We start from the raw sequence: 10,771 nt of genomic DNA, 5'->3' as shown, positions 1-10,771 counted from the left end.
CTGTGGAATTTCTTGCTCCGCTTGGAGTACTGATAATCACTTTATTTCGATCTATAACTTACACAATTTTGCATAGTTAAACTCTATAGCTTACCGTTCTGTTCTAACACACTCCTACAGATCTTTAATCTTTATTCTCACTTTTTAGCGGTGTGTCTGGTTCTCTAGCGTAGCATGGCTACCGGTTCTCTTCCTCCTTCTCCTGCTTTCACCTGCTCCGTGTGTCAGATGTTTAGTTACTCCTCTGCCTCCTTTAGTGATAATGGTACATGTAACAAATGTTGTCTTTTTGTAGTTTTGGAGGCGAGGTTATCTGAATTGGAAGCTCGGCTCTGCACTGTTGAAAATCAACCGATAGCGAGCCCGGTCCCTTTAGCCAGTGTGGAGCCACCTAGCGTAGCTAGCTCCATTAGCCTCCCCCTAGCAGAACCTGAGCAGCCAGGATTACAAAGTGGCTGGGTGACTGTCAGGAAGAGGCATAGCTCTAAAGTCAAGCCCGTTGTTCACCATCGACCTGTCCACGCTTCAAACAGATTTTCCCCACTCAGCGACACACCCGCTGAGGACAAAACCCTGGTAACTGGCAGCTCCATAGTCAGAAACGTGGCATTAGAGGCACCAGCGGCCATAGTTAAATGCATTCCAGGGGCCAGAGCGGGCGACATAGAATCCTATTTAAAACTGCTGGCTAAGGATAAACGTAAATATGGTAAAATAGTTATTCACGTTGGCGTTAATGACACCCGGTTACGCCAATCGGAGGTCACTAAAATTAATGTTGCATCGGTGTGTGATTTTGCCAAAACAATGTCGGACTCCGTAGTTTTCTCTGGACCCCTGCCAAATCTGACCAGCGATGACATGTTTAGCCGCATGTCGTCCTACAATCGCTGGTTGTCTAGATGGTGTCCAGCAAACAACGTGGGCTACATAGATAATTGACAATCTTTCTGGAGAAATCCTGGTCTGATGAGGAGAGACGGCATCCATCCCACTTTGGAAGGAGCAGCTCTCATTTCTAGAAATATGGATGAATTTATTTGCCACCCTAAAACATGACAACCCAGGGCTCAGACCAGGATGCAGAGTTGTAGTCTTACACACTTCTCTGCAGCTTCCCACCTGCTGCTACCCACCCAATCGATTAACACAAAAGGAGCAAATCCTCTTGTGCAAAAAGAAATTATTAAAACAAAAACTTTAACTGAACAAAAACATCAAACTATTAAATGCGGTTTGCTGAATATCAGATCTCTCCTTTCGAAGTCTCTGTTAGTGAATGAGTTGATTTGTGATCATCATATTGATATATTGTGTCTTAAGGCTGATTCATACTCGGCGCAAACGCGCAACTGTTCTGGCTCGAGAACCATTAATGACGTCATCGAAAGCGCCAGCCCCTTCACAGTTCCTTCAGCTCATAAGCGCAGTTTGCGCCGAGTATGCGTCACATTTGCAGTTCTGTCCAGACCAGCGAGCGTCACTGTTGAGGAAACAAGCTGAAAAGCATAGGAAGAAAGCATACACAATGCCACCTGTGGTGTCACGTCAGCAGAGGCTGGCACATCTGATGCGGAATGAATTTACTCTGGGTGTAGAACTGTATATGTATCTCAGAGCTAAGCGGCTGCGGCAAAAACAGAAGAGAAGGTGGGATGTTCGTCCTTTGCAACAAGACGAACTTTGTCAAACGTTGTCCCAGTGTAACTTCATAGACGTGTCGTACAGATGTTTGTAGAGGCGCACCCTCTCGGTCACCGCGGTCTCTGCAGTGTTCATTTTTTCTTTTTCTTGGTCAGCTGTTTCCGGTTGAGCGCGCGAAGTCAGAAAAAAAGTTGTGTGCGCGCCCTTGCGCCGCGCGAGGATTTTCTAGCTTGCGAAGGGGGGCGTGGCGGAATTTTGGGACACGTGACCGTTTGCGCCATTTGCGACCAGCTAGTATGAGCGAGGTCGCGCCGAGTATGAATCAGCCTTTACAGAAACCTGGCTGCAGCAGGAGGATCATGTTAGCATTAATGAAGCAACTCCCTGTGACTGTTTAAATGTTCACGTTCCTCGAACCACAGGCAGAGGAGGAGGAGTGGCAGCTATTTTCAGATCAGGGTTACTAATCAGTCCCAGACCCAAGATTAGTTTGAGCTCTTTTGAATCTCTGATTCTCAGTTTTTCCCACCCAAAGTGGAAATCCCAGAAACCTCTTGTGTTTGTTGTTGTGTATCGTCCACCTGGCCCTTATTCTGAGTTTCTGTCTGAATTCTCAGAGTTTTTATCCCAGTTAGTGCTGAGTACAGATAAAGTCATTGTAGTGGGTGACTTTAATATTCATGTAGATGTTGAAAATGACAGCCTGAATATGAACTTTAATTCTATATTAGACTCTATTGGATTTTCTCAGAGTGTTCACTGACCGACTCACTGCCTTAATCACACCCTTGATCTTGTGCTGACTTATGGCATTGAGAGTGAACAGTTAACAGTGTTCCCTCATAACCCTGTCTTATCTGACCATTTTCTGATAACCTTTGAGTTTACATTACTTGACTATACAGTTTCTGAGAAGAAATTTACGTATAGAAGGTGTCTATCAGAGGATGCTGTAACCAGATTTAAAGAATTAATTCTATCATCCTTTTCTTCACTGCCATGTGCAGATATGACAGAGGACGACTACCTAGACTTTACTCCAGCAACACTTGACTCTCTTGTTGACAGCACTATAGTTTCAATGCGTACAGCACTGGACAATGTTGCCCCTCTGAAAAGGAAGGTAATCAGTCAGAAGAGGTTGGCTCCTTGGTATAATTCACAGCTGCGTGCTTTAAAGCAGACTGCAAGAAAGCTGGAGAGACAGTGGCGTTCCTCTAATTTAGAAGAGTCTCAGTTAGTCTGGAAAGATAGTTTAACAATGTATAAGAAAGCCCTTCGTAAAGCTAGAACTGCTTATTATTCATCATTGATAGAAGAGAATAAGAATAATCCCAGGTTTCTTTTCAGCACTGTAGCCAGTCTGACTAAGAGTCCGAGCTCTGCTGAGCCAGTTATTCCTTTAACTCTCAGCAGTGATGATTTCATGAGCTTCTTTATTAATAAAATTGTTTCTATCAGAGAGAAGATTGATGGAGTCCTTCCCACTATTATCAGTGATGTATCATCAAGTACAGCAGCTTTAGAAGTATCTTTAGAACCTGATTTGTATTTAGACGGCTTCTGCCCAGTTGATCTCTCTGAACTAACAACAGCAATAGTCTCTTCTAAACCATTAACTTGTGTTTTAGACCCAATCCCAACCAGACTGTTCAAGGAGGTTTTCCCATTAATTGACACTTCCATATTGGATTTGATCAATCTGTCTTTGTTGACAGGATATGTACCTCAGACTTTTAAGGTTGCTGTAATTAAACCTTTACTTAAAAAACCTACTCTTGATTCAGAAGTGTTGGCTCATTATAGACCTATATCCAATCTCCCTTTTATGTCTAAAGTTCTTGAAAAAATAGTTGCAGCTCAGCTTTGTGATCATTTCCACAGAAATAATCTGTTTGAAGAGTTTCAGTCAGGATTCAGAGTGCATCATAGCACAGAAACAGCACTGCTGAAAGTTACCAATGATCTCCTCTTAGCCTCTGATAGCGGACTTGTGTCTGCGCTTGTCCTGTTGGATCTCAGTGCTGCATTTGATACGGTCGATCACAGTATCTTATTACACAGACTTGAACATGTTATTGGGATTAAAGGAACTGCATTAGGCTGGTTTAAATCATATTTATCTGATAGATTTAAGTTTTTTCTTGTAAATGAAGAATCTTCCTCACACACCAGAGTAAGTCATGGAGTTCCCCAGGGTTCTGTGCTTGGACCGATTCTTTTTACTTTATACATGCTTCCATTAGGTAATATTATTAGACAGCATGGCATAAATTTCCATTGCTATGCTGATGATACTCAGCTGTACTTATCTATAAAACCAGATGAAACCAATAGGTTGGTCAGACTACAAGCATGTCTTAAAGACATAAAGACCTGGATGACTCAGAACTGTCTGCTGCTAAATTCAGACAAAACTGAAGTCGTTATCTTTGGACCTGAGCGTTTCAGGGAGAAATTGTCTAGCTATATAGTTACTCTAGATGGTATTTCCTTGGCTTCTAGTTCTACAGTGAGGAACCTTGGAGTTATTTTTGACCAGAACTTATCATTTGACTCGCATATAAAACAGGTTTCTAGGACTGCCTTCTTTCACCTTCGTAATATTGTTAAAATCAGGAACATCCTGTCTCAGAGTGATGCAGAAAAACTAATTCATGCATTTGTTACTTCAAGATTGGACTACTGTAATTCTTTATTATTGGGCTGTCCCACATATTCTCTGAAAAGCCTCCAGCTGATCCAAAATGCTGCAGCCAGAGTTTTGAGGAGAACTAACAGGAGAGATCATATTTATCCAGTTTTAGCTTCTCTTCATTGGCTCCCTGTTAAATTCAGAATAGAATTTAAGATTCTTCTCCTTACATATAAAGCTCTTAATGACCGAGCTCCATCATATCTTAAAGATCTCATTGTAAGATATTTTTCTAACAGAGCACTTCGTTCCCAAACTGCAGGTTTACTTGAGGTTCCCAGAGTTTCTAAAAGTAGAATGGGAGGCAGAGCCTTCAGTTATCAGGCCCCTCTCTTGTGGAATAAGCTGCCAGTAAATGTCCGGAAAGCAGACACCCTTTCCACTTTTAAGACCAGGCTTAAAACTTTCCTTTTTGATAAAGCTTATAGTTAGGGATGGCTCAGGTGATCCTGAAACATCCCATAGTTAAGCTGCTATAGGCCTAGACTGCTGGGGGGCCTCATCTGACACACCTTTCCTCACTTTACTCTCTTTATGTATATGTGATATTATTATGGTCATTAACTCGTGTTTCCCTGTTCCAACAGATATCCTTTGAATGGTGTTACAGTGCCGCCGTCGTGGTGGCCCCCTGCCCCCCTCCCCCTCCCCCTCCCCCCCCCCCTTTTCTGTCTTCTCAAACCCCAGCTGGTCGAGGCAGATGGCCACCCTTCCTGAGTCTGGTTCTGCCAGAGGTTTCTTCCTGTTAAAAGGGAGTCGTTCCTTTCCACAGTCGCCTCAGGCACGCTCAGGCCGGGAGATTGGACCGAAAAACAAAAAGTTTTCAGTGCAATCTGTTGGTTTTCTTAGCTAGGAAATTGTTTTTGAATTGGCTCTATATGAACGAATTGGATTATTTTATTAATTATGATTATTATTAATTAATTGAATTCCAATTGGCTTGAATTGGACTTACTATCTAAGTGCCTTGAGATGACATTTGTTGTATTTGGCGCTATATAAATAAAAATGAATTGAATTGAATTGAAGTGAAAAGAAGCCCTGATATAAAGCAGAACTATTCATGATAAATGCTCTTAACCTGTTGTAGTTTCAGTGAATGTGATCAACACTCTGCAGCTGGTGTATTTAAGGTGATTTCTATAGTTTCTATAGAATTATTCTATAGTTTATATAACTTACAAATGAGGATATAACGATGCAGCTAACAGCAAAGCTACATAGAAGGGAAAGCATCAGCCAGGCTCTGTCAGAGGTGACAGTGTAGAAACAGAGTGCAGGCATAGAGGGAAGTACAGGTTAAGTGGTAGATTACATTTCTACACCTGAACAGGGACTTGAACGCTGGACCCTCAGATTAAAAGTCTGATGCTCTACCAACTGAGCTATCCAGGCCCTATGAGAGTGTGTCTGAGTGACAGCTGACATCTGAAACACTTCCTGAGTCCAAAGCTGTGACGCTGTTTTCTGAACAAACGCCTGGTTGATGTGAACTTGTGTTGCAGCCACTGAGCATAAAGACGAAGGCCTTCATGGAGGGAAACAGGGAGTTAAGGAGGAGTGTGAAGAAAAAAGGAAGAGAGCAAGTCGGTGGGAAACTATCTGCAGCAGAACAGTGTGAGGGATGTGTGGTCAGGAATGGAAAAGCTCACAGGCTTTGGGATAATGTGGGATCAGACAGATGGAAGAGTTCAGACAAACTCAGCATGCTGCTGCCTCCTGCTACAGACCTCACATCCTCCATGTACCAACAGCTTCCCTGTCACACCTCAGCACATCTACATGAAACTATCACATCTATAGGAAAATAAACTATCGCCTCATCTGGATACAAACAAAAGAGATGATTGTGGATTTTAGGAGGAGCAGCAGTCAGCTGAACAGCGTCTCCATCCTCGGTGAAGAGGTGGTTGAGGATTACAGATACCTGAGGGTTCCCCTGGACAGCAGACTGGACTGGAAATGCAACACTGAGGCTGTCTACAAGATGGGACATTCAGTAAACTATTCCTATAACTGTATATATGCTAATTGAGTTGGCATGGGTTGGTGCACTAAACACATGTTACAGAGTTTAATATTTCTGCATCTTTTAGTAAAAACAGGAAAGAATGAGTGTATATTTCCAGCCAAATTCCCAATAAAGCTGCTCTCATCTAGCCTGATAAACCAGCCTAAATGGATTGGATGTCTAATTTAGTCTGGCACAGATCAATGGATACAACGGAACATTGTTGATTAGCACAACCCGTTGTCTTTCAAACCGCGTCTGTGCCTATAGGCCAACGCTCTGACCAATCAGCGCAACTGACTGTGACGTAGTAAGCGCGACAGAAAGCTTTGGTGGGAGGGGACTCTTCCAAAACTGATGCCAAGCACAGATTCTATAATAGGACAGATACGCCACTCACGGTGCATTTCCGGTTTCCAACGAGGCGATTTTGGTTGCAGTTCCACCCTCTTTCCACGTGGGGCGCCCAATTTTGGAGACCAGAATGAATGGAGTCCTATGGAGCTATACGCCCTTTCGTGCCCTTATCTCAAGATATAATTTTTTCTCTAGTAATTCGAATGTTGTTTTCAAAAAAGGGTGTTTAGAAAATACCCAAGGCTGAGTTTTAGATTTTTAGAGCCACTCATTTGCTTAAAAAAACGATTTGAAGTGTATATGACGTCATACATAGCGGGTCGACCAGCTGTCATTAGCACAATGCTAGCGCGTTGTGGACAACAAGAAGCCAACCAGTAAGAAATCAAAGCGATATATGTACTCGTTCAGTAGATTTTTTACTTGAAACCCATGTTGAGCTCTCAGAAACTACATTCAAATCTGAGAGCTCTTGAGGAGACTTAGGTGAAACTGACCATTTGTAGCATCTAGCTCCATAGGGCCCCATTCATTCTGGTCTCCACCGACGCTCCCAGTGGAATTCTGGTGGAACTGCAGCCAAAAAGCCGGTACAATGGGGCTTAATACAGAGTGGCAAGGCTGTTCGTTATAATGGCTGTGTGCCAAGGCTGAATCAAACGAGCACTGTTCCATTGCCGCCGCCATCTTTCTTGTTGTGCTTTCGCTTGTCTATGTTCGCTTCCACTGCCCAACGTCGCACTGCTCTGTCGTCACTCCCTCAAAACCCCGCACCAGAACCCTCTGGCCCGCCCGCGTTGATTCAAAACACATCTCTGCGTTGTGATTGGTTTAGTTGCCATCTGCCAGATTCAGGGCAGTATTTTCAAAATGACAAGTGGATCGAGGCCAGACCCAACCGCAGGCAAAACATTTTGCCGTCCAGCAGTTGGCGCTGGTTTTCCAGGTTAGCTCTCATCCACATATTTTTCTGTTTCTTCTGTCAGACGGCTAAACTGAAAATCAGCCCATTAAGACTACGTGTCAACTCGTGGTCACTTAAAGCATGTCCAGACTGTCGCTCTGCTCTAATAAAATCCTGATTTTGTAACCGCAGCCTCATCTGAGAAAATCCCCCTTCAGGTGACTTAAAGACAACATGTTGGCAGCGATTTCAGCTGCACTTACATGCAGCGTGATGTCCCACAGAGAAAGTTAGAGGCAGCAGAATGCCATGAAGGTTTCCTACACAGTCTATCCCGTGCATGTACGCTGGGACAACATGGTGGTCCAGTTAAATGGACGAGTACACCTGGAACTGAAGCTGGACTTACCTGTGCATGCAAGCGTTCTGAATGTCCTGATCAAGATAAAAATATGTAACATACAGAACAAAAAGCATCCATCTCCAGCTGAAAACATGAAACCTGCAGACTACACATAAAATGTTCCACTGGGGACACCGACCCAAGTTGGTTATTAGGAGGAAATTTCATAAATATCCTCAAAACCAGTTTTCCTCAGTGTGCAGACTTTAGGTTTTTGTTTTAAGTTTTGTACAAAGAAAATAGACTCAAATGTAACCTCTCTTCAGTGCATATTCAGAACTTATTTAAATCTCTTCCAGAAAAACTTGATGGTTTTCTTTAAAATAAAGATTTTTAAAAAGCTAATTGACCATGTGCTCTGTTTTACATATAACATCAGTTATAGAGGGAAACACGCAAAGTTAGCATATTGACAGGTTTCAAATATATTTATCAGTGGCGGCCGTGCTTTGGCTCACTGGGCCTTCAGTGCGGGTTTACCGTCCATTCAGAGTCGCTATTTAAATCCGTCCTGAGTGCCCACATGGATCTGGATCTCACTAACCGTGCTGTATGCCAATAAACACAGAGAGACAGCTGTTAGAAGACTTTCTTCTGCATGTTTCCTTCTGATTTATTTATCTTTTATACACATATTCAGCAGCAGGATGTTTATTCATCAATTAGCCGACTAATGATGAACTATGAGAGAGATTTCACGTGTTGAGAGCAGCTACCATTGTTATTGTTATTATTATCACGAATATCAGCAGTTCAGAATATTTGATCATTTATTTTTATAATTTAATATTTATACATGTAAATAAAATACATAATACTCACAAGAGTTCCTGATTATTATCAATTTATGGACATAACACTGAGATGCTCCATATGTTAGTCCATTGTTGCCAGTTAACTGCAGCCTCGCATCTTTCAGCAGCAGCTGTTACCGCTGAGCAATCAGTTCCCTCTGCACTGAGGATCATATGAAAGCAGCTCCTGCAGCTTCAGGTTAGTGTCACAGGGCTCTGAACTTTGTGTTAGTGCAGTTTGGCAGCAGCAGGTCCCAGGCAAGCTTTAATTATATTGCAGCAGAATGAGGTGAGTAACTTCTAGTCTATCCCAGTGCTTCTAAGTGGTGGCACTGAACCTCTGCTGCCTTAAATGTCTGAGGCAAGCAGAACCTCATTTGGTGGCAGCATTACACTATGAATATGCAATTAAGCTCAACAGGACTGTGCATGTTGAGGGGAGGTGGTGGTTGGACCCCACTGGTCTCTAAATGTACTCAAAACTTCATATGAGATGTCCCTGTTTCTGCAGGGTTTTGTGGATTTCTTGTGTGCTGATTGGAAGCATCACCTGCATTCCTGCACAAAGCGGTAAGCTGATCCCAATCAAAGCTCAGCAACTAAAAGCAGTTTAAATTGACTGTGTAAATGGAAGGCTGATCTTAATTCTCCGTTTCCTCACCCATGTATTCAGTTTATGGGCAAGCTCTATCTAAGCCAACGTATCAGAAAGCAGCTGGAACCAGTGGTTCTGCAGCACAGCAGCATGGCGCTCAGGGAGGTCAGTCTGGAGCTCCTGGCAGCAATTACCAGTTTGAAGATGGGAGCTGGAGCCTTTCATCTGACACCAGCGGCGAGGACGAGCCAGTCTTCACTCCTGTGACCGACGAGGATCAAGTCTACGCTTACAAATCTCGGTCCCGCTACAACCAGAAGCGTGTGCTGTTCAGCCAGTTCCGCTACACCCCAACAGAATCTGAGCCAGACCACGGCAAAACATCTCAGCACAAGGTTCCAGTTCAGAGCGGCTTCTGAGGATCTTTCTGGTGAGGCTCATTTTACTCTGCATGTGTGCTCTCTGTAGCTGCTGGTAGGTGACTGACTTTCTTTGTCTTGCAGATCTGCATATTCTAGAGGCATCGCTGCTGCTACCGCTTGAATAAATGGCTTTAACTTGAATACCTTGTTGCTCCATCAAATGGCTCCTAGCTGTCTCTGGGTCATCCAGTTGTGGGTTGGAGGGGATAATTGAGGGCCTGACAGGTTGACATGACTTAATCCTAAAAATAAGGCGTTTGCATTAACTTAAGGACAGTTTCTGCTCAAAGGTGAGCTTGTGAGGGTCTTGACGGCTTCAGCTTGGCATGCATTCCCAACTAAAACTGGCTGAAAAGCCAACTGCAGCTCTCTGACAGCAGTGGGTAAAGGTGTGGCCTTGAGCTCTATCAGAAGATTCCACTGCTGCATATTGTGCTGAGGGGGAAACCTTTACACTCTGTAGCAATCCTCACCCTACAGCTCTGGGTAAGGGCAGACCCATCAGATGCTGGGGCCATGTGAAACCTGGACAGTAGTTTCTGCAAGTCAGTGACCAAGGATGGCTTCATAACTATCTTCTGGGGTTGCAAAGGTCTGTTACTTTGAATACTTGTAATGAAGCTTGTGCTGCACAAATCAAAAGATGTGGCAGCTACTTGCATCTAGTGACTTTGGAACAAAATTTATTGGCTCAATGTTGTCACTTACTCACTACCTGGAAGTAAGTTGGATCAGGTGGTGGGGGCAAACATCGAGTGGAGGACCCTGTTCATGACATCTGAAACCCAAAGCCGAGTATTTTTGTTAAATCTATACATTACTATTGAGGTTTGGTCATAGAAACTGAAAGGAGCCTCTCGGCTTCAATAGCAGAGTTGTGGCCAGAAGGTCATCATTGCCTATCATGAAAGCAGCATAGGACCTGCTTGTGAATATTAGCATGTAG

The 10,771-nt window shown here is 43.4% G+C and overlaps 1 non-coding gene across 1 annotated transcript; it reads right to left on the bottom strand.

The window, feature by feature from the left end:
• Positions 1–5,661: 5,661 nt before the first annotated feature.
• Positions 5,662–5,734, bottom strand: trnak-uuu (transfer RNA lysine (anticodon UUU)). Its single transcript has one exon. It is a non-coding gene; the product is annotated as a tRNA-Lys (tRNA).
• Between the last annotated feature and the right edge of the window lie 5,037 nt (positions 5,735–10,771).

Source organism: Odontesthes bonariensis, chromosome 11 (assembly GCF_027942865.1).
Source record: "Odontesthes bonariensis isolate fOdoBon6 chromosome 11, fOdoBon6.hap1, whole genome shotgun sequence".
Taxonomy (NCBI): Eukaryota; Metazoa; Chordata; class Actinopteri; order Atheriniformes; family Atherinopsidae; genus Odontesthes; species Odontesthes bonariensis.
The sequence above is the reverse complement of the archived record's forward strand: the minus strand, read 5'-3'. Positions and strand labels throughout refer to the sequence as shown.